The 25,062-nt window shown below is 37.5% G+C and overlaps 1 long non-coding RNA gene across 5 annotated transcripts; it reads right to left on the reverse strand.

Annotated features, from left to right (window-relative positions):
* Positions 1 to 3,210: 3,210 nt before the first annotated feature.
* On the reverse strand, positions 3,211 to 24,710 carry LOC139150960 (uncharacterized). Of its 5 annotated transcripts, none has more exons than XR_011556314.1 (4): positions 23,841 to 24,710; positions 19,403 to 19,518; positions 11,303 to 11,412; positions 3,211 to 3,316 (listed from the first exon to the last, which is right to left on the reverse strand). It is a non-coding gene; the product is annotated as an uncharacterized lncRNA (long non-coding RNA). The 5 variants fall into 5 exon arrangements; XR_011556313.1 differs by having other exon boundaries at positions 11,303 to 11,418; XR_011556311.1 differs by having other exon boundaries at positions 3,211 to 3,322; positions 23,841 to 24,709.
* Positions 24,711 to 25,062: the final 352 nt, after the last annotated feature.

Genomic DNA, 25,062 nt, shown 5'->3' on the forward strand with positions numbered 1-25,062 from the left:
TTTGTGAATACTTGTGGCATCACCTTGTTGGTGAAATTATCTCATTATATCCATTTAAGTTGATTTTTGATGCGAAAAATGCTGCGAAGCTGTGGACGTGTTCGAAGCATTCAAAGAACAATAGGGGAAAGCTTTCAAACAGCTGCCAATCACGAGGGGATGCCACGATCAAACATTTGTTGTGTCAATCAGATCGATACCGAATATGTCAACATGAATAACATTTGTACCACTGAGCCTTTTATACGTCCAGAAATTTCAAAGCTACAATTTTTTTACCCAGAAATATAATACAGCGACCTTGCACAAATAATGATCATTCCACTGCTTCTTGTTGGGTTTTGTTGGTTTTTTAAATTCGCTCCGTGGCCCCAGTAGAATTTTTTTCAATATGATACACAATTTGAATTTTTTTCAAGGTAAATTTAGTATATTCTCTTGTCCAGTTTGATAGAGTAGACGTCGAGCCCGGCACTGTTGATGAGATCGGGCTTGGGGTCATTTAATCCTGCAACCTGAAGAGTTCTGTATGATCATCGTTCAGCATTTGGGTGATTTTTGTTTGTGTCAAAGTAATCAGTAACAATGTACGCAAGATTCCTTATGTTGTTTTTTGTCACCATCATACACGTATACGAACGGTTTTCGATTAAAAAATGGTTAAAAATATCCAGTGCTTGGTAAATGCATGCACAGATTCTTCAGTGACTGTTTATGCAGCAGTCGTCGATTCGACAAGGATTTGCCACCAGTAAACACCACAAAACACCGGCAAACACAACCGCTCATGTCAACAGTCCGCAGGTATGTAGGAGTATCTCAAAATATACACTCCGAGTTCCAAAACCGAGTCGGACTTGCAAGTCCGAGTACTCGGACTTGCATACTCCGAGTAAACCTGCTTACTCGGATTTGTATACTCCGAGTACATGGCCTACTCGGACTTGAATACGCCGAGTAATACGTGTTCCTCTAAATGCATATTTTGCCATGCCGGACAAGAAACGATCTGTCAAAAAAGTATTTTATTACTCACAGAGTTAACGGCTAGCGCGGATCGATATGTCGAAAATCTGCTCTTTTGAAAAAGAAAATCATTTTCACGATGTCTTGCAATCTGTTGTGCAATGTATATTTAACCATGGTCCCTCCACAAGGAGGGACCGGGACCGTGATTTTACCCTCAGAAGAAAGCTACTGCTACGGCCGGCGCAAATTTTTTGAAAGATGACTTAGACGTAACATTTGCATTAAAAACCAATAAATTTCAGGCAAGTCCAGTCAGTTACTCAGTTCGATATCACAATCGGTCCAGCGAACTTAAATCAATGCATGACATCACAGGTCAAGTCAGGTCATTATTTACGACCAAGTGGTCACTCGCACTCGGTTCATACCATAGACGAGCGCACTGTGCTCATTTTATTTTGAAAAATTACTAGTTTAATTATTTTATCAAGACATAATATGCCTAAAATGCTTGGGCAAGTTTATCATGGCCTCGTTACGCCAGCAAACCACGGCCATGACGTCACAGGTCGACAGGTCATTCAATCGACAGGTCATTCAATTATGGCGTCCGTGTTCTAATAACTTGCCGCGCTGCATCGCGGTGATCTTGAAACGTTTTTGTGCCCAATTCAAGTCATGTATCAAATCAGGATCTGATCCGGTAATGAAACGAAAAGACAAGACAAACTCATAATTTGCGTGACGGTAGCTACACTCGACGATGACTTGAGCGTGTTGTACAAGATACACAGATCAGTGAATACGCTGTTCCTGTGTTTTTTCCAGCATTGTTTTTTTCTATAAGCAAGTGTAACTCGACGTATTCAAGTCCGAGTAGGTCATGTACTCGGAGTATACAAGTCCGAGTAAGCAGTTTTACTCGGAGTATGCAAGTCCAAGTACTCGGACTTGTAAGTCCGACTCGGTTTTGGAACTCGGAGTATGCTGTTGAAGGCACTCTTACATACCTCACAGTCCATAAAAAAATTCATGCTAAATCGAGTTAGATAACAATTGCCTTGCAGTAGGAAAGGTAAGTCCACCATCCGTAAAAGTTGTTGATCTGAAAAATCTTCACTGTGCACCAACTACATGAGTGGCTGTTATACCGTTAGTTGTACACGTAGTTCCATGGGCTTTCCATTGTCCTTTGTTACGAGCTATGTTCAAAGTGCGTCAAGGTATGAATATTTTCATGTTGAAGTACCGGGTACATTGATTTTGTTCAAAACCACTGCCTGTTTGTTCCTTGTGTTTTTTTTGTGTCCCTAACGTTGACTGGCTCTATGTGCGTACGGTACAAACATAGCAGTCGAGATTAAGATTTCCTGGATAAATAGATACACTCATAGTTTATTCCGCCTCTGATGCAAAGATACACACTGTTTTAGATGTGCCACTCCTAGGCCCTGGGATCAAATTCAATACCTTTAAGAGTTAATCTGTTTGTGCTTGATCTAGAAGTCATCGCTGATGAGATAGTCTCCACTGGATTGTAGTTTAGGTTTAAGTTTATCGGAAAATAGTTTCATACTATTTTAGTAAAAGATAAAATTATGGTTTTGAGCATGTCATGAAATCTGGAACATGTTATCAGAACAGAAGCTTGTTTCATCTTTCATTACACAATTTGCAACAAACTTTCTAACGACAGTTTGTCTTGTGATATTGTTTAGATGTTTTGTTTCTCGTACAAAGTTCATAAAGTACACTTCAAGGATTCCTTCAATAATATTTTGGCAAGTGTTGGGAGACAGAGTTAAAAAGAACATTTCTTAGGTTTGACTATGCAATTATTGTATGTCATGTACATTTGTGTTTGGAACTCATGTACGAGCCCCCTTAAGTGTTGTTTCAACACTGCTTCTCTATATAAAATTGCAGAGTTTACACATTTCATTGTGATTTCAAAGTTTGACATGGGCTAAGCTACATCACCATCAATTACATCTGTATCTTCAAAAGAAGATTATAAACGCAGATTTTGTTGCTTATGGCTGTTAGCTAGGTGCTCTGCAAATATAACCAAACATCAACGGTCAACTTATAGTAAAATTGTCTTACTTTGTGTTGTAATGGTTCTGCTTAACCATGTTCATGTACCATAATTCATGGTCAGCATGTCCTTCAAAGTTCACAACTTTAAACAAAAAACTTATCAGTGCAGACTTTGTATATGTGTATGAAGTACATACCTCTCATATTCTTCTCAGTTGTTGGCATGCCTTTTCGTGTGACTCTGTTATTCCTTGGGGCACTACACTTTTCCTATTTGTTCAACGCCTAATAAATATCTCCACAGGACCTGAAACTTGCAAGGAAATAAATAAAAGAGTTAAAAATCCTACTGTGAAAAATTAAATTATCTTAAAACACAGATGATGAATCATCAGATTTCACGTGACAATAATGACAATGAATCACCATATTAATCTGACAGTCCATCAACACATATTTGAATCAGAAATATATCAAGCGTTTTCATTGCCTGAAAAGGCTCAACTTCATTGGATTCACACTGCACTATGCATTCCTGCAGTATCTCAGAGCTGGTAGACTGTCAGACCATTGATGAAAAATTGACTCTTTTTACATCCATGGTCATATCAATATCTAAAATGTGCATGTTGAAAGTAACACCACATTTCATTTTCAGCAGAAACAGAAATAAAATGACATATCATGTTAAGGTAAGATTAAAATTAATCTCATGTTAACTTAAGCCCCCACTAGCTGTATCTTCTAGCATTGTTTTTATGATTTTAACGTCAAGCCAAAATAAGTTTGTGAGAATGTTCTAATTTTGGTGATGTATACACTTATTATTAACTAACACTGGGACTGTACATGCAATTTTGGACAAGATAAAGATTGCAATGTGATTAAATATTTGCCAAAACATTAAATCCCATCACAGTGCATACAAGCAAAAACCCTGTATACTGTGCATATCTGCACTGAAATCTTCACACAAACTGCACAAAGCAGTCCAATGTAATGCACAGAGCATTGTGCAATTCATGCGATAAAATGTTTAATGGCCCTTACTTCATCATTTGATGGGCCACTCAGGGCGCAACATTCTCTGAATTGTTTGGTCACACAGAGTTCATGCTAATGCATGTAGTTCATACATTCCCGCAGTGAAGTTGGGCTCACCTCAGTCATACCGGTAGTGTGAAATGTTAAACAATTTCAATACCCAACACTGTAGCTAACAGAGGTGGAGGTCTGAAGTTTAGTGGAAAGAGATGATTGATTATGTTAACTAAGATTTCTGCTAAAATATCAAGCGACCAGGATGACATTTGACCCAGCCAATATGGCTATAGGTCTGATTTTTGCTGGACAGCCATCATGGGAGGAAAGTGTACAGCAAAAATATCAAGTAACCAGGATGACCTATGACTTGAATTTAACTTATTTGCCAGTATTAGTGCAATAGCCTTCATATTTGGTGGGATGAGGCGTCACATCACGAATTACTTAAGATCTGTCAAATAAAATATTATTGACGTTGACTATAGCACATACAGGGACAGCATAACGATTGGGGAGAGTCACTTTTCTCAGCATTATTTTGAAAAATTCGCCCTCCCTCCCTATAATTTTTTTCCAGTCCCTTACCGGCCAGCACAGGTTGAATTCGTGAACACACATATCACAGGTCACCACTTTGTGCACATACAAGGCACATACAAGGCCTCATTAAATGTGATTTAACAGTGAAGATTAATCGATAAAGTGAATTAGAGTGAAAATTCACCTATTTCTACTAGCTTAAAATGCTAATCATGCAAACTGAACTTTGGCTCGCGGCACGTGAATTAGCCTTATCCGTGGTAGTACAGGTAACTCTCTTGTGCTGCAGTGTATGAGTAATTGTCTATGTTTGCAAAGCAGGGGCACTCTCGGAGAAATCCTACCGGTGCGCACAGTAAAAATCACAGTCCTTAGCAATTTTTAGAGTTGTGCAAGTCCAACATATCAATAATTTGTCACATAAGTTACATAAACAATACTATAGGGCAGAATTCAGAGAAAACCAGGACAAAATGGGGAGATACATGTATTTTGAGGTAAACAAATTTCAAGACTTACAGGTTGAATTCGTGAACACACATTTCACAGGTCACCACTTTATGCACATACAAGGCCTCATTAAATGTGATTTAACAGTGAAGATTAATCGATAAAGTCAATTAGAGTGAAAATTCACCTATTTCTACTAGCTTAAAATGCTAATCATGCAAACTGACTTTGGCTCGCGGCACGTGAATTAGCCTTATCCGTGGTCGTACAGGTAACTCTCTTGTGCTGCAGTGTATGAGTAATTGTCTATGTTTGCAAAGCAGGGGCACTCTCGGAGAAATCCTACCGGTGCGCACAGTAAAAATCACAGTCCTTAGCAATTTGTAGAGTTGTGCAAGTCCACATATCAATAATTTGTCACATAAGTTACATAAACAATACTATAGGGCAGAATTCAGAGAAAACCGGGACAAAATGGGGAGATACATGTATTTTGAGGTAAACAAATTTCAAGACTTACAGCTAGTTGTTGTTGTTGTTGTTTCTTTATTCCTCCTCAAGAAAGAGAAGAGTTACAACACACAAATAAACTCATACAGTTGCAAATTAAATAAAAAAAGAGGTAATTACATATGAGATCGTTCTTTCAGCTGAATAAGCTAAAATGTTCAAACATCTAGAGCTCGTTTACATCAAAAAGATGGAAGTTATCATATGCGATGTATTTTGTTTACTACATCGGACGCTTACCAAGCATTCAAGCACGCACTTATAAAATCAAAGGCAAGTTCTTGGAATATTTCGTATTCGTGTGGTTGTTGAAAGTTGTGGTTGTTATCTTGTAAAATACAAGAAACAAACCCGATATCGTCTAAGTTAAATAAAGTTACAGCAAAATGTACATTAACCTTATCAAATACTGTTGTCCAAAAAGCATCTCTCAATTCAGTAGTATCAATACAGGAAGTGAGCAAGTGGGTTAAATAATTTTCAACAGCACACTGACATTTCGTACATAGAAGGTCTGCTGGTAATGCAAGAGCTGCTACAATTCTATAAATAGTAAACCTGCGATGCGGGAGGTTACGTAATACAGTATATAAATAAAGAGGTTTGATTTTTTTGTGTAGTTGAGAAAAAAGAGATAAATCCTCTCTTCCTTCAAGCCTTTGTCTCCAAGCAGTATACTCTTTTTCATTAATAGCTTCCTTTACAATAGTCTTCCATATTGCTTTTGGAGGAAAATACCCTGTTGCACAAAATTCATCAAAAAAACACAGAAGGTTGTATTTTGACAAAATTCTCGTAATATCAGGAATAATCCCCGAGAGTTTTGAACAGAAACAAGCTTAAATTCAAAAAGACGTTGTAAAAATATACATTTTCTAATGGCTGAATTATCATAGTTACAAAGCATTCCAAAAAAACGCAGTTTGCAATTATCCATGTAAGCTTCAACTGATATCAATCCTAAAGCACTTAAAGCTAAGTCAGTGGGTGTTCTGGGAGGTAAACCTTGGATAACTTTGGCAGCATAACGCTGACACTTTTCAAGCATTTGCAGTTCAATATTTGTAATAGTCCATAGCTCACAAGTATGTAAGGCTGCTGGAAGACACATGCGTTTCCACACTTCCGTGCTCACAATAGGATTTAGACCGTGTGGTCCAATACCAACACTACGTAAAGAATTAATTAAACATCTAGCTTTTTACTAGCTGAAAGTGTACGTTCCATTGTTGATAATGTGTTTGTGATTCGCATGCCAATAACAGTGATGTCATTAACTTCTTCAAGACAACAGTTATACAGAGAAATATTTCTATGCTTACACAGTCTTTTTGCGTTCTCTGTTACTTTCTCCAAAGACAATGATTTTGCTTTTTGACAACGAGAGTTTTAATCTCCAATTGGAGCAATATTTGCAAACTATGTCCAGTAATCTCTGGCAAGTAGTGCGTGTAGTCGATAAAATCGAAATGTCGTCAGCTAAGGCGGGTGACCCTACAAATGACGTACCAATATAACATCCTAAACCAGTATTTTCCAGTTCAACAAACAACTTATTTACATAAATTAAGAATAAGGTAGTTGAAAGAACGCTACCTTGTCTTACACCTTGGAAAATAGGGTAATTATTTGATACATAAGTACCAAGAGCGATTTGACAGTTTTGTCCATGAAACATGGTACGCAGAATTCGCCAAAGTTTTGCATTAAGGTTCATGGTGTATAGCTTGTAAAATAAACCATTCCACCATATAGAATCAAAAGCTTTATGAAAATCTAGGCTACACATGTATGTTTTATTGCGTCTTTCAATATGGTGATAAATTGTCTCAAGAATGCAAAAAGCTGCAGTAATGTTGCTTTGGCCGGATTGATAACCAGCTTGTAGGGAGTGCGGTATTTTATTTTCAATTAGCCAAGGCTGTAAGCGTTGAGAAATACATAATTCAAATAATTTGTGCAACGATGGAAGTAATGAGATTCCTCTATAATTGGAGACGTCAAAACGGCTTTTGTTACCACCTTTAAAATGGGTACCAATACGCAGACTTAAAGGAGGAGGGAATATATTCGACAGTAACCATTGCATTGAATAGGCGCATCAAGCAGTTAACTAGAGATGGTCCCCCAAAAATAATGTGTTCATATGTTAGGGAGTCCGGTCCTCCGGCTTTTCCACGTTTGAGCTTTCTAATTGCACATAAGATTTCTTCAACTGAGAAAGGTGTTGAAAGTATAATCTCGGTATTGTTGTGGCTTTCTTCTACAAGGTTGTCAAGTACGTCATCAATGTAAGCTTCAAAATCATTTGAAAAATTGTCATCTTCTGTTGGCTCGTACAACTTTTTAAAGTGTTCCGCAAAAGCATTAACAACAGAAACAGGCTCGGAAATTGTAGTATCGTTCACTTTCAAGATCGGAAAACTATCGCAGTTGTTTTTCCTACACAAATTGACATTGCGCCAGAAGAGTGCTTGATCGAGCTCGATAGAATTTTCAATAAATTCGTACTTTTCACGTTCGTCGTTTCGCTGTAGACGTCTCAATTCACGCCTTAACTCTCGTTTTGATTCTTTATAAGTGCGGAAAGTAGCATGTTGCAGTCCTCTCGGTCTTCCAGCTTGAACCCATTTATTACGCAACTCCCACGCTTTTTTGTGAAAGGGTTGCACATCTTTCCAATAAGGCTTTAAGTATGGTTTGAAACGAGTGGAGGGAATATTGTTGTCGGCAGTTTCACGTAGAGCGTTAATTAATTTCGATGAGTAGCGATCAATGTCAACTGGACAAGACAGTATTTGTTCAGTGAAGTCGGAAGTGTCTAATTTTTCACATAATGAATTAGTGTACGATTCTGTGATTGTGATGCGGTCTAGTTTTGACCAAACTAAGCGTTTTCTGGAAGGAACAAAATTCCGATTTTTTTTCGTAATGAATAAGCTAAGAGAACAGAGAATTGGGTAATGATCCGAAAGATTTAAAGTGTCGTCATCAAGTACTTTACACATTGTCAATAAATCGATAAGGTGAAGTGGAAAGAGGACAAAGTCAATGGTCGACTTGCTCCGTCCACTAAAAGAGCAAAACGTTTCGACTGGACCAGTGCATAAGTTCAAGAGATTTGCTGGTTGCAGATCGCACGAGTCTATAAATTGATTAAGCGTCTTTTCACGTGTTGAGGTTGGGAAACCTGGCATACGAGGCCCAAACAAATTAGCATTGAAATCACCAAGGAATATGACGTCACCAACAGGCGAGTATGTCGAGTAAAGATCTTCCAAAAAGTGGACATAGTCGATATAAGAGTCTACCGTGTAATTAACAGGCGGTAGATACACAGCAAAGATAAAAATACATTTTTTCAGACGTTCACAGTTACTACAGTTAATTCGCAGACCAATGACACGGTCATCTTCTAAGTTTAAATAATCAACAGAAGGTAACATGGACTTTCTAATGAGGAAAGCTACCCCACCTTGTCCACGTAAAGAGAAGTCGGTAGTGCTAGCATCTAGAGCTCTGTCAGTTACTCCAAATGAAGTAAAATTACAATCAACAGTGTTCAGAAATTTCAATGAATGTGGAAAAAGCCAGTGTTCAGTAATAGCCAGAATATCGATATTTTGCAGAAGTTTGGTAAGGTAAGGAACTGTAGATATAACACCACAGACATTCCAGCAACCAATCGCAATGCATATTGTTGTGTTACAGGACAAGTCATTAACAGTAGGAGAGAAAAAAGCAAAATTAATGGAATCAAGCTTTTAGTAGCCTTCATCAGTGTTTCTACGATAATCATTACTTGTTTTATCTATCTGTGCATTATTTGATTTCATTTGTTCGGAGAACTTTTGCTCTCCCAGCCATGGCCTACAGAACACATTTGGTGGCCAGAAGTTGTCGGCAAGGAGAAGTTTAACTTGATTAAAGGATACATTTATTTTGGCAGCGACAGCTCCTTTGCGTCTGCTAGTGATAACTCTTATCATAGTAAATTGAATGTTGTTTTTGATCAAATGTCTCTCAATCTGTTCACGATTAGTGCCCTCCTTAATGCCTCCAACGTACATTCTGCCGGTCTTTGAGCGAACACTGGTAACACCTTCAAATTCAAAATCAGTAAGGCTGTCGTCGGTAGAGTTCTTGTCACGTATGCCACGTGGACGAACAGAAGTGGTCTGTTCAGACCATTTAGATACAATATCAGTGTTAATTTTCGAAGTATCCTCGTTCCTTGCGATAGTAGACGAATCTGTTAACGGCACAGGTAATGATTGCGTTAACAACTCTATTCTCTGAGCGACTGGAAATGCACTGCAGTGTATACGCTGTTCCTGTGTTTTTTCCAGCATTGTTTTTTTCTATAAGCAAGTGTAACTCGACGTATTCAAGTCCGAGTAGGTCATGTACTCGGAGTATACAAGTCCGAGTAAGCAGTTTTACTCGGAGTATGCAAGTCCAAGTACTCGGACTTGTAAGTCCGACTCGGTTTTGGAACTCGGAGTATGCTGTTGAAGGCACTCTTACATACCTCACAGTCCATAAAAAAATTCATGCTAAATCGAGTTAGATAACAATTGCCTTGCAGTAGGAAAGGTAAGTCCACCATCCGTAAAAGTTGTTGATCTGAAAAATCTTCACTGTGCACCAACTACATGAGTGGCTGTTATAGTTGTACACGTAGTTCCATGGGCTTTCCATTGTCCTTTGTTACGAGCTATGTTCAAAGTGCGTCAAGGTATGAATATTTTCATGTTGAAGTACCGGGTACATTGATTTTGTTCAAAACCACTGCCTGTTTGTTCCTTGTGTTTTTTTTTGTGTCCCTAACGTTGACTGGCTCTATGTGCGTACGGTACAAACATAGCAGTCGAGATTAAGATTTCCTGGATAAATAGATACACTCATAGTTTATTCCGCCTCTGATGCAAAGATACACACTGTTTTAGATGTGCCACTCCTAGCCCTGGGATCAAATTCAATACCTTTAAGAGTTAATCTGTTTGTGCTTGATCTAGAAGTCATCGCTGATGACATAGTCTCCACTGGATTGTAGTTTAGGTTTAAGTTTATCGGAAAATAGTTTCATACTATTTTAGTAAAAGATAAAATTATGGTTTTGAGCATGTCATGAAATCTGGAACATGTTATCAGAACAGAAGCTTGTTTCATCTTTCATTACACAATTTGCAACAAACTCTCTAACGACAGTTTGTCTTGTGATATTGTTTAGATGTTTTGTTTCTCGTACAAAGTTCATAAAGTACACTTCAAGGATTCCTTCAATAATATTTTGGCAAGTGTTGGGAGACAGAGTTAAAAAGAACATTTCTTAGGTTTGACTATGCAATTATTGTATGTCATGTACATTTGTGTTTGGAACTCATGTACGAGCCCCTTAAGTTGTTTCAACACTGCTTCTCTATATAAAATTGCAGAGTTTACACATTTCATTGTGATTTCAAAGTTTGACATGGGCTAAGCTACATCACCATCAATTACATCTGTATCTTCAAAAGAAGATTATAAACGCAGATTTTGTTGCTTATGGCTGTTAGCTAGGTGCTCTGCAAATATAACCAAACATCAACGGTCAACTTATAGTAAAATTGTCTTACTTTGTGTTGTAATGGTTCTGCTTAACCATGTTCATGTACCATAATTCATGGTTAGCATGTCCTTCAAAGTTCACAACTTTAAACAAAAAACTTATCAGTGCAGACTTTGTACATGTGTATGAAGTACATACCTCTCATATTCTTCTCAGTTGTTGGCATGCCTTTTCGTGTGACTCTGTTATTCCTTGGGGCACTACACTTTTCCTATTTGTTCAACGCCTAATAAATATCTCCACAGGACCTGCAACTTGCAAGGAAATAAATAAAAAGAGTTAAAAATCCTACTGTGAAAAATTAAATTATCTTAAAACACAGATGATGAATCATCAGATTTCACGTGACAATAATGACAATGAATCACCATATTAATCTGACAGTCCATCAACACATATTTGAATCAGAAATATATCAAGCGTTTTCATTGCCTGAAAAGGCTCAACTTCATTGGATTCACACTGCACTATGCATTCCTGCAGTATCTCAGAGCTGGTAGACTGTCAGACCATTGATGAAAAATTGACTCTTTTTACATCCATGGTCATATCAATATCTAAAATGTGCATGTTGAAAGTAACACCACATTTCATTTTCAGCAGAAACAGAAATAAAATGACATATCATGTTAAGGTAAGATTAAAATTAATCTCATGTTAACTTAAGCCCCCACTAGCTGTATCTTCTAGCATTGTTTTTATGATTTTAACATCAAGCCAAAATAAGTTTGTGAGAATGTTCTAATTTTGGTGATGTATACACTTATTATTAACTAACACTGGGACTGTACATGCAATTTTGGACAAGATAAAGATTGCAATGTGATTAAATATTTGCCAAAACATTAAATCCCATCACAGTGCATACAAGCAAAAACCCTGTATACTGTGCATATCTGCACTGAAATCTTCACACAAACTGCACAAAGCAGTCCAATGTAATGCACAGAGCATTGTGCAATTCATGCGATAAAATGTTGAATGGCCCTTACTTCATCATTTGATGGGCCACTCAGGGCGCAACATTCTCTGAATTGTTTGGTCACACAGAGTTCATGCTAATGCATGTAGTTCATACATTCCCGCAGTGAAGTTGGGCTCACCTCAGTCATACCGGTAGTGTGAAATGTTAAACAATTTCAATACCCAACACTGTAGCTAACAGAGGTGGAGGTCTGAAGTTTAGTGGAAAGAGATGATTGATTATGTTAACTAAGATTTCTGCTAAAATATCAAGCGACCAGGATGACATTTGACCCAGCCAATATGGCTATAGGTCTGATTTTTGCTGGACAGCCATCATGGGAGGAAAGTGTACAGCAAAAATATCAAGTAACCAGGATGACCTATGACTTGAATTTAACTTATTTGCCAGTATTAGTGCAATAGCCTTCATATTTGGTGGGATGAGGCGTCACATCACGAATTACTTAAGATCTGTCAAATAAAATATTATTGACGTTGACTATAGCACATACAGGGACAGCATAACGATTGGGGAGAGTCACTTTTCTCAGCATTATTTTGAAAATTCGCCCTCCCTCCCTATAATTTTTTCCAGTCCCTTACCGGCCAGCACAGGTTGAATTCGTGAACACACATATCACAGGTCACCACTTTGTGCACATACAAGGCACATACAAGGCCTCATTAAATGTGATTTAACAGTGAAGATTAATCGATAAAGTGAATTAGAGTGAAAATTCACCTATTTCTACTAGCTTAAAATGCTAATCATGCAAACTGAACTTTGGCTCGCGGCACGTGAATTAGCCTTATCCGTGGTAGTACAGGTAACTCTCTTGTGCTGCAGTGTATGAGTAATTGTCTATGTTTGCAAAGCAGGGGCACTCTCGGAGAAATCCTACCGGTGCGCACAGTAAAAATCACAGTCCTTAGCAATTTTTAGAGTTGTGCAAGTCCAACATATCAATAATTTGTCACATAAGTTACATAAACAATACTATAGGGCAGAATTCAGAGAAAACCAGGACAAAATGGGGAGATACATGTATTTTGAGGTAAACAAATTTCAAGACTTACAGGTTGAATTCGTGAACACACATTTCACAGGTCACCACTTTATGCACATACAAGGCCTCATTAAATGTGATTTAACAGTGAAGATTAATCGATAAAGTCAATTAGAGTGAAAATTCACCTATTTCTACTAGCTTAAAATGCTAATCATGCAAACTGAACTTTGGCTCGCGGCACGTGAATTAGCCTTATCCGTGGTAGTACAGGTAACTCTCTTGTGCTGCAGTGTATGAGTAATTGTCTATGTTTGCAAAGCAGGGGCACTCTCGGAGAAATCCTACCGGTGCGCACAGTAAAAATCACAGTCCTTAGCAATTTGTAGAGTTGTGCAAGTCCAACATATCAATAATTTGTCACATAAGTTACATAAACAATACTATAGGGCAGAATTCAGAGAAAACCGGGACAAAATGGGGAGATACATGTATTTTGAGGTAAACAAATTTCAAGACTTACAGCTAGTTGTTGTTGTTGTTGTTTCTTTATTCCTCCTCAAGAAAGAGAAGAGTTACAACACACAAATAAACTCATACAGTTGCAAATTAAATAAAAAAAGAGGTAATTACATATGAGATCGTTCTTTCAGCTGAATAAGCTAAAATGTTCAAACATCTAGAGCTCGTTTACATCAAAAAGATGGAAGTTATCATATGCGATGTATTTTGTTTACTACATCGGACGCTTACCAAGCATTCAAGCACGCACTTATAAAATCAAAGGCAAGTTCTTGGAATATTTCGTATTCGTGTGGTTGTTGAAAGTTGTGGTTGTTATCTTGTAAAATACAAGAAACAAACCCGATATCGTCTAAGTTAAATAAAGTTACAGCAAATGTACATTAACCTTATCAAATACTGTTGTCCAAAAAGCATCTCTCAATTCAGTAGTATCAATACAGGAAGTGAGCAAGTGGGTTAAATAATTTTCAACAGCACACTGACATTTCGTACATAGAAGGTCTGCTGGTAATGCAAGAGCTGCTACAATTCTATAAATAGTAAACCTGCGATGCGGGAGGTTACGTAATACAGTATATAAATAAAGAGGTTTGATTTTTTTGTGTAGTTGAGAAAAAGAGATAAATCCTCTCTTCCTTCAAGCCTTTGTCTCCAAGCAGCATACTCTTTTTCATTAATAGCCTCCTTTACAATAGTTTTCCATATTGCTTTTGGAGGAAAATACCCTGTTGCACAAAATTCATCAAAAAACACAGAAGGTTGTATTTTGACAAAATTGTCGTAATATCAGGAATAAATCCTGGAGAGTTTTGAACGGAAGCAAGCTTAAATTCAAAAAGACGTTGTAAAAATATACATTTTCTAATGGCTGAATTATCACAGTTACAAAGCATTCCAAAAACACGCAGTTTGCAATTATAAATGTAAGCTTCAACTGATATCAATCCTAAAACACTTAAAACTAAGTCAGTGGGTGTTCTTGAGGTAAAACTTGGATAACTTTGGCAGCATAACGCTGACACTTTTCAAGCATTTGCAGTTCAACATTTGTAATAGTCCATAGTTCACAAGTATGTAATGCTGCTGGAAGACACATGCGTTTCCACACTTCCGTGCTTACAATAGGATTTAGACGATGTGGTCCAATGCAAACACTACGTAAATAATGAATTAAACATCTTTTTTTTTACAAGCTGAAAGTGTACGTTCCATTCTTGATAATGTGTTTGTGATTTGCATACCAATAACAGTGATGTCATTAACTTCTTCAAGACAACAGTTATACAGAGAAATATTTCTATGCTTACACAGTCTTTTGCGTTCTCTGTTACTTTCTCCAAAGACAATGATTTTGCTTTTTGACAACGAGAGTTTTAATCTCCAATTGGAGCAATATTTGCAAACTATGTCCAGTAATCTCTGGCAAGTAGTGCGTGTAGTCGATAAAATCGAAATGTCGTCAGCTAAGGCGGGTGACCCTACAAATGACGTACCAATATAACATCCTAACCAGTATTTTCCAGTTCAACAAACAACTTATTTACATAAATTAAGAATAAGGTAGTTGAAAGAACGCTACCTTGTCTTACACCTTGGAAAATAGGGTAATTATTTGATACATAAGTACCAAGAGCGATTTGACAGTTTTGTCCATGAAACATGGTACGCAGAATTCGCCAAAGTTTTGCATTAAGGTTCATGGTGTATAGCTTGTAAAATAAACCATTCCACCATATAGAATCAAAAGCTTTATGAAAATCTAGGCTACACATGTATGTTTTAACTGCGTCTTTCAATATGGTGATAAATTGTCTCAAGAATGCAAAAAGCTGCAGTAATGTTGCTTTGGCCGGATTGATACCAGCTTGTAGGGAGTGCGGTATTTTATTTTCAATTAGCCAAGGCTGTAAGCGTTGAGAAATACATAATTCAAATAATTTGTGCAACGATGGAAGTAATGAGATTCCTCTATAATTGGAGACGTCAAAACGGCTTTTGTTACCACCTTTAAAAATGGGTACCAAATACGCAGACTTAAAGGAGGAGGGAATATATTCGACAGTAACCATTGCATTGAATAGGCGCATCAAGCAGTTAACTAGAGATGGTCCCCCAAAAATAATGTGTTCATATGTTAGGGAGTCCGGTCCTCCGGCTTTTCCACGTTTGAGCTTTCTAATTGCACATAAGATTTCTTCAACTGAGAAAGGTGTTGAAAGTATAATCTCGGTATTGTTGTGGCTTTCTTCTACAAGGTTGTCAAGTACGTCATCAATGTAAGCTTCAAAATCATTTGAAAAATTGTCATCTTCTGTTGGCTCGTACAACTTTTTAAAGTGTTCCGCAAAAGCATTAACAACAGAAACAGGCTCGGAAATTGTAGTATCGTTCACTTTCAAGATCGGAAAACTATCGCAGTTGTTTTTCCTACACAAATTGACATTGCGCCAGAAGAGTGCTTGATCGAGCTCGATAGAATTTTCAATAAATTCGTACTTTTCACGTTCGTCGTTTCGCTGTAGACGTCTCAATTCACGCCTTAACTCTCGTTTTGATTCTTTATAAGTGCGGAAAGTAGCATGTTGCAGTCCTCTCGGTCTTCCAGCTTGAACCCATTTATTACGCAACTCCCACGCTTTTTTGTGAAAGGGTTGCACATCTTTCCAATAAGGCTTTAAGTATGGTTTGGAAACGAGTGGAGGGAATATTGTTGTCGGCAGTTTCACGTAGAGCGTTAATTAATTTCGATGAGTAGCGATCAATGTCAACTGGACAAGACAGTATTTGTTCAGTGAAGTCGGAAGTGTCTAATTTTTCACATAATGAATTAGTGTACGATTCTGTGATTGTGATGCGGTCTAGTTTTGACCAAACTAAGCGTTTTCTGGAAGGAACAAAATTCCGATTTTTTTTCGTAATGAATAAGCTAAGAGAACAGAGAATTGGGTAATGATCCGAAAGATTTAAAGTGTCGTCATCAAGTACTTTACACATTGTCAATAAATCGATAAGGTGAAGTGGAAAGAGGACAAAGTCAATGGTCGACTTGCTCCGTCCACTAAAAGAGCAAAACGTTTCGACTGGACCAGTGCATAAGTTCAAGAGATTTGCTGGTTGCAGATCGCACGAGTCTATAAATTGATTAAGCGTCTTTTCACGTGTTGAGGTTGGGAAACCTGGCATACGAGGCCCAAACAAATTAGCATTGAAATCACCAAGGAATATGACGTCACCAACAGGCGAGTATGTCGAGTAAAGATCTTCCAAAAGTGGACATAGTCGATATAAGAGTCTACCGTGTAATTAACAGGCGGTAGATACACAGCAAAGATAAAAATACATTTTTTCAGACGTTCACAGTTACTACAGTTAATTCGCAGACCAATGACACGGTCATCTTCTAAGTTTAAATAATCAACAGAAGGTAACATGGACTTTCTAATGAGGAAAGCTACCCCACCTTGTCCACGTAAAGAGAAGTCGGTAGTGCTAGCATCTAGAGCTCTGTCAGTTACTCCAAATGAAGTAAAATTACAATCAACAGTGTTCAGAAATTTCAATGAATGTGGAAAAAGCCAGTGTTCGTAATAGCCAGAATATCGATATTTTGCAGAAGTTTGGTAAGGTAAGGAACTGTAGATATAACACCACAGACATTCCAGCAACCCAATCGCAATGCATATTGTTGTGTTACAGGACAAGTCATTAACAGTAGGAGAGAAAAAAAGCAAAATTAATGGAATCAAGCTTTTAGTAGCCTTCATCAGTGTTTCTACGATAATCATTACTTGTTTTATCTATCTGTGCATTATTTGATTTCATTTGTTCGGAGAACTTTTGCTCTCCCAGCCATGGCCTACAGAACACATTTGGTGGCCAGAAGTTGTCGGCAAGGAGAAGTTTAACTTGATTAAAGGATACATTTATTTTGGCAGCGACAGCTCCTTTGCGTCTGCTAGTGATAACTCTTATCATAGTAAATTGAATGTTGTTTTTGATCAAATGTCTCTCAATCTGTTCACGATTAGTGCCCTCCTTAATGCCTCCAACGTACATTCTGCCGGTCTTTGAGCGAACACTGGTAACACCTTCAAATTCAAAATCAGTAAGGCTGTCGTCGGTAGAGTTCTTGTCACGTATGCCACGTGGACGAACAGAAGTGGTCTGTTCAGACCATTTAGATACAATATCAGTGTTAATTTTCGAAGTATCCTCGTTCCTTGCGATAGTAGACGAATCTGTTAACGGCACAGGTAATGATTGCGTTAACAACTCTTTTCTCTGAGCGACTGGAAATGCACTGCAGTGTATACGCTGTTCCTGTGTTTTTTCCAGCATTGTTTTTTTCTATAAGCAAGTGTAACTCGACGTATTCAAGTCCGAGTAGGTCATGTACTCGGAGTATACAAGTCCGAGTAAGCAGTTTTACTCGGAGTATGCAAGTCCAAGTACTCGGACTTGTAAGTCCGACTCGGTTTTGGAACTCGGAGTATGCTGTTGAAGGCACTCTTACATACCTCACAGTCCATAAAAAAATTCATGCTAAATCGAGTTAGATAACAATTGCCTTGCAGTAGGAAAGGTAAGTCCACCATCCGTAAAAGTTGTTGATCTGAAAAATCTTCACTGTGCACCAACTACATGAGTGGCTGTTATACCGTAGTTGTACACGTAGTTCCATGGGCTTTCCATTGTCCTTTGTTACGAGCTATGTTCAAAGTGCGTCAAGGTATGAATATTTTCATGTTGAAGTACCGGGTACATTGATTTTGTTCAAAACCACTGCCTGTTTGTTCCTTGTGTTTTTTTTTGTGTCCCTAACGTTGACTGGCTCTATGTGCGTACGGTACAAACATAGCAGTCGAGATTAAGATTTCCTGGATAAATAGATACACTCATAGTTTATTCCGCCTCTGATGCAAAGATACACACTGTTTTAGATGTGCCACTCCTAGGCCCTGGGATCAAATTCAATACCTTTAAGAGTTAATCTGTTGGTGCTTGATCTAGAAGTCATCGCTGATGACATAGTCTCCACTGGATTGTAGTTTAGGTTTAAGTTTATAGGAAAATAGTTTCATACTATTTTAGTAAAAGATAAAATTATGGTTTTGAGCATGTCATGAAATCTGGAACATGTTATCAGAACAGAAGCTTGTTTCATCTTTCATTACACAATTTGCAACAAACTCTCTAACGACAGTTTGTCTTGTGATATTGTTTAGATGTTTTGTTTCTCGTACAAAGTTCATAAAGTACACTTCAAGGATTCCTTCAATAATATTTTGGCAAGTGTTGGGAGACAGAGTTAAAAAGAACATTTCTTAGGTTTGACTATGCAATTATTGTATGTCATGTACATTTGTGTTTGGAACTCATGTACGAGCCCCCTTAAGTTGTTTCAACACTGCTTCTCTATATAAAATTGCAGAGTTTACACATTTCATTGTGATTTCAAAGTTTGACATGGGCTAAGCTACATCACCATCAATTACATCTGTATCTTCAAAGAAGATTATAAACGCAGATTTTGTTGCTTATGGCTGTTAGCTAGGTGCTCTGCAAATATAACCAAACATCAACGGTCAACTTATAGTAAAATTGTCTTACTTTGTGTTGTAATGGTTCTGCTTAACCATGTTCATGTACCATAATTCATGGTTAGCATGTCCTTCAAAGTTCACAACTTTAAACAAAAACTTATCAGTGCAGACTTTGTACATGTGTATGAAGTACATACCTCTCATATTCTTCTCAGTTGTTGGCATGCCTTTTCGTGTGACTCTGTTATTCCTTGGGGCACTACACTTTTCCTATTTGTTCAACGCCTAATAAATATCTCCACAGGACCTGCAACTTGCAAGGAAATAAATAAAAAGAGTTAAAAATCCTACTGTGAAAAATTAAATTATCTTAAAACACAGATGATGAATCATCAGATTTCACGTGACAATAATGACAATGAATCACCATATTAATCTGACAGTCCATCAACACATATTTGAATCAGAAATATATCAAGCGTTTTCATTGCCTGAAAAGGCTCAACTTCATTGGATTCACACTGCACTATGCATTCCTGCAGTATCTCAGAGCTGGTAGACTGTCAGACCATTGATGAAAATTGACTCTTTTCACATCCATGGTCATATCAATATCTAAAATGTGCATGTTGAAAGTAACACTACATTTCATTTTCAGCAGAAACAGAAATAAAATGACATATCATGTTAAGGTAAGATTAAAATTAATCTCATGTTAACTTAAGCCCCCACTAGCTGTATCTTCTAGCATTGTTTTTATGATTTTAACATCAAGCCAAAATAAGTTTGTGAGAATGTTCTAATTTTGGTGATGTATACACTTATTATTAACTAACACTGGGACTGTACATGCAATTTTGGACAAGATAAAGATTGCAATGTGATTAAATATTTGCCAAAACATTAAATCCCATCACAGTGCATACAAGCAAAAACCCTGTATACTGTGCATATCTGCACTGAAATCTTCACACAAACTGCACAAAGCAGTCCAATGTAATGCACAGAGCATTGTGCAATTCATGCGATAAAATGTTGAATGGCCCTTACTTCATCATTTGATGGGCCACTCAGGGCGCAACATTCTCTGAATTGTTTGGTCACACAGAGTTCATGCTAATGCATGTAGTTCATACATTCCCGCAGTGAAGTTGGGCTCACCTCAGTCATACCGGTAGTGTGAAATGTTAAACAATTTCAATACCCAACACTGTAGCTAACAGAGGTGGAGGTCTGAAGTTTAGTGGAAAGAGATGATTGATTATGTTAACTAAGATTTCTGCTAAAATATCAAGCGACCAGGATGACATTTGACCCAGCCAATATGGCTATAGGTCTGATTTTTGCTGGACAGCCATCATGGGAGGAAAGTGTACAGCAAAAATATCAAGTAACCAGGATGACCTATGACTTGAATTTAACTTATTTGCCAGTATTAGTGCAATAGCCTTCATATTTGGTGGGATGAGGCGTCACATCACGAATTACTTAAGATCTGTCAAATAAATATTATTGACGTTGACTATAGCACATACAGGGACAGCATAACGATTGGGGAGAGTCACTTTTCTCAGCATTATTTTGAAAAATTCGCCCTCCCTCCCTATAATTTTTTTCCAGTCCCTTACCGGCCAGCACAGGTTGAATTCGTGAACACACATATCACAGGTCACCACTTTGTGCACATACAAGGCACATACAAGGCCTCATTAAATGTGATTTAACAGTGAAGATTAATCGATAAAGTGAATTAGAGTGAAAATTCACCTATTTCTACTAGCTTAAAATGCTAATCATGCAAACTGAACTTTGGCTCGCGGCACGTGAATTAGCCTTATCCGTGGTAGTACAGGTAACTCTCTTGTGCTGCAGTGTATAGTAATTGTCTATGTTTGCAAAGCAGGGGCACTCTCGGAGAAATCCTACCGGTGCGCACAGTAAAAATCACAGTCCTTAGCAATTTTTAGAGTTGTGCAAGTCCAACATATCAATAATTTGTCACATAAGTTACATAAACAATACTATAGGGCAGAATTCAGAGAAAACCAGGACAAAATGGGGAGATACATGTATTTTGAGGTAAACAAATTTCAAGACTTACAGGTTGAATTCGTGAACACACATTTCACAGGTCACCACTTTATGCACATACAAGGCCTCATTAAATGTGATTTAACAGTGAAGATTAATCGATAAAGTCAATTAGAGTGAAAATTCACCTATTTCTACTAGCTTAAAATGCTAATCATGCAAACTGAACTTTGGCTCGCGGCACGTGAATTAGCCTTATCCGTGGTCGTACAGGTAACTCTCTTGTGCTGCAGTGTATGAGTAATTGTCTATGTTTGCAAAGCAGGGGCACTCTCGGAGAAATCCTACCGGTGCGCACAGTAAAAATCACAGTCCTTAGCAATTTGTAGAGTTGTGCAAGTCCAACATATCAATAATTTGTCACATAAGTTACATAAACAATACTATAGGGCAGAATTCAGAGAAAACCAGGACAAAATGGGGAGATACATGTATTTTGAGGTAAACAAATTTCAAGACTTACAGCTAGTGGTTCTTTAACCCTTTGAACCCGGCTCAGACATAAATGTATGATGACGTCATAGAGTACCAGGGGGTCAGGGTGCAAAGGGTTAAACATGCTAGTCGTCATTTACATGTAACTTTGCATTATTTATAACCTTCTAAATTAATACTATTATTGTGACAAAGGAAATAAATTGACAACATAAATCATTAAATGTAATGTCTCCTATGGCTATAGAAAAAAAAGGTCAAAAATATCAATGGGCTCTATTCTGTCCTTGAGCCATACATACATAAACTTGAGCTTCAATAAGTGGACTTGTGGGATTGAATTAAAAATCGGCCAACATTCAACTGATTACAGTTTCAAAAGAAAATAAAGATAGCAAATCTTCATTATCTTATTATTAACCTTCATGCACAGCCATTTTGAGTAGAGGTTCAACAAACAATAGAGCGTATAAATCATGTGTTCCTTGGATTACTTTTCATGGAGACTGAACAGAAATTACAGGGGGTTAAGGCCTTTTTTGGGGTCCATTTTTTAAAAAAGCATTTTGAATTGTCATGCATGCCTTTGGGCAGGGTTACCATTTTTGCGCAACTATTGAAACTATTTGAAAACAAGATGTGGCCAATACAGTGCTTTACCAAAAAATATCAAATTTAATACAAATCTGTTAGGCAAAATATTGACAGTTTTCCCCTATGCAACATGCATTATATGTACATTTATCCATGTTTGATAATTTATGTAATTCTAGTAGTTGGAATTTGGATGCAAAATACATCTGTGTACAAAAAATTTGATTTTTGGATTATTCAATATACATTGTAGTCCATGAGGAAACCATGATTTTTTGCAATAAATCAATAGCTATATCTGTGTGTTTATAGATGCTTAATTATTGATATTAATGCCAGTGTTCGAAATTTGTGGAAAATATCAACTAGTCACCAGGACTGGTAACTTCAAAAAGTTGCCTGTCCTGCCAAAAACTTACCAGTTCTGATACTGCAATTGCTTTTTGTGCCTAAGTATTTTTTTATGCGCTGTTGAGTAGGATGAATTTACGGGAAAGAAAACTGTCTTGCCATAAAATTTGAATGGGAGCCCAGAGAAATAATAGCAGACATAGTTTTAAAGAAGACTCCCCACGCTAAAGTCAACCTGTCCGCCAGACTGGTAACTTTTTTATTTTACAAGTCCTGCAGAAAAACAACCAGTCTCGGACTGCCGGACAGGTGTTATTTTGAACACTGTTAATGCACTTGATTAGATTGAGCTGGTTACTAGTGAATGTGTGTGCAAGAAATTTGATTTTGGAATTTCACCGGAATGTTGATTCACTAAACATGTACATTCTGGTCTCTGAAGAAAATATGAAAAGGTATTTTGAAATACAACACAAGCTAAATCTGTGCTTACATAAATGTTTGGCAATTTAAAATGTGCACAATGAGAATATTGGTTGAAAGAACAGATGTGAACAACAAATATGATATTGGACTTTTACCCTAGTGATTTTTTGTAAAGGTTAAAAGTATTCTTTAACAGTTCAAAGTTAAATGAGAACTTATATGTCAATTATTAAGATATCATTTATACAGACTGTGACTCACAGGGCACATGAAAATTTTGGAGGGACAATCTTTTCCTTGCTAACACTTTTCGAAGGGTCATTATTTTCCATTTTATAAGGCACTTTTGCTGATCCCTGGGATTGCCTTTGTTTAAGTATGTAGGAGGACTACCTTTTGTTTTCCATTGAAACTGTAATCTGGTTGGTAAATTTTCTGGTGAGACAATCTGGTGCCAACACAGGCCTCTAAAAAATACCAATCAATCCCCCCGCCCGTAATTTTTGTCGAGTCCCTGACAGGTATCAACACTCATTAGCATAAAGTGACCCGGAAATTCGATGTTCATTATTCGTTTGAAATTATCAGGAATATCGATGATTTAAAACAAACAAACGTTCGATACTTTGCCAGATACAGATTTTGCTGGACACGTTTATACCAGAAGGAGTAGACGTATCCCAGACACTTTGGCTGGTCAAGAATAAGTGAATAGCTATACATACTGTACATACATACCTGGTAAATTGTAAGCTTACACGAGAACCGTTCAGCTGATGCAGGACTCTTTGGCGATCACCACACTGGCACTAGATTCAAACATACCGCATAGTCGTCGAGACGGTCCAGGATTTCAAGAATAGAGTCTTTAGTGGACATTCCTAGACACCGGCGGGACGTGTCAGTACTATATAGACGACGCAACGCAACGTTGAGTAGGCGACGCGACGCTATCCATAACAATGGCGTCTTCTGAGTATGGCTCCCCAAGTGCTCAAATATTCACGAAACGAACTTTGCAAAGAATTTGATAACTATCACTTTTCACTCAATCTTGAAGAAAATGTTATTTTTTTTGCTCTCGTTAAATAAAAATATTGCTAACTGAACCATATATTCGTTTTCGCCAGCTAAAGCATGGAGGTAGAAAGAAAGAGAGCAGCAGGCTACGAGCTAGCTAGGGGGTCAATTTTCATCAACAGGCTGCTAGCTGTGCAGTTTACCTCTCAGCATGTACACAATGGGATTTCGATTTACGCATTTTTTACCTTCATGAATATTCCGGTGGCGAGATCTTTGTCAAGATGGTCAAAATATAGCAGCTAATAATAGCTAGCAGCTTAAAACTTTGGGAATATGAACACGATTTGAAATCAGTCTGATATAATAACTTCCAACCTGTACATGTAGGCCTACTGACGGGAAAAGCGAAATTCTAGCACTTTTTATGAAAATCCATCATCGTATATCACGGTCGCAATTTACATGCGGGACTGAGCTCAGAGTTCACTATGACTTGACGTTGGATTTAATGGACCACGAAGGTAAATGCAGAAAGTGGAAAAGACATTTTCTTGAGCAATAGTCGCCACAGTCGCGGTATCGTTCTGATCTTTTCCCATACACCCGCTTTTCCGGAAAAGTGTTTTTAATATAAAAATGTGTACAATGTAAAACGTCGAAGTTCATCGTCTAAAAGTTGATTTGATATGCAGCAGTACGGTATATTTTTTATATCAATGGGTATACTGATATTATAAGTTCTCGAAACTAGTACAAATAATTCCCCTAACTTTGAAATTAATGCGCGTTAGTTCAGAATTCATCACGATAGATCGATGCATCAAAATTTACGGATTCATGTGACTGAACTATCTTGTGATTTGTTTGCTAATTGACGTTTCGGCGGCGAAAGTCCAAGGCCCAAAGAAGAAGTATGCAGTCCAATCACATATTTTCG

The sequence above is a fragment of the Ptychodera flava genome, chromosome 2 (genome assembly GCF_041260155.1).
Source record: "Ptychodera flava strain L36383 chromosome 2, AS_Pfla_20210202, whole genome shotgun sequence".
Taxonomy (NCBI): domain Eukaryota; kingdom Metazoa; phylum Hemichordata; class Enteropneusta; family Ptychoderidae; genus Ptychodera; species Ptychodera flava.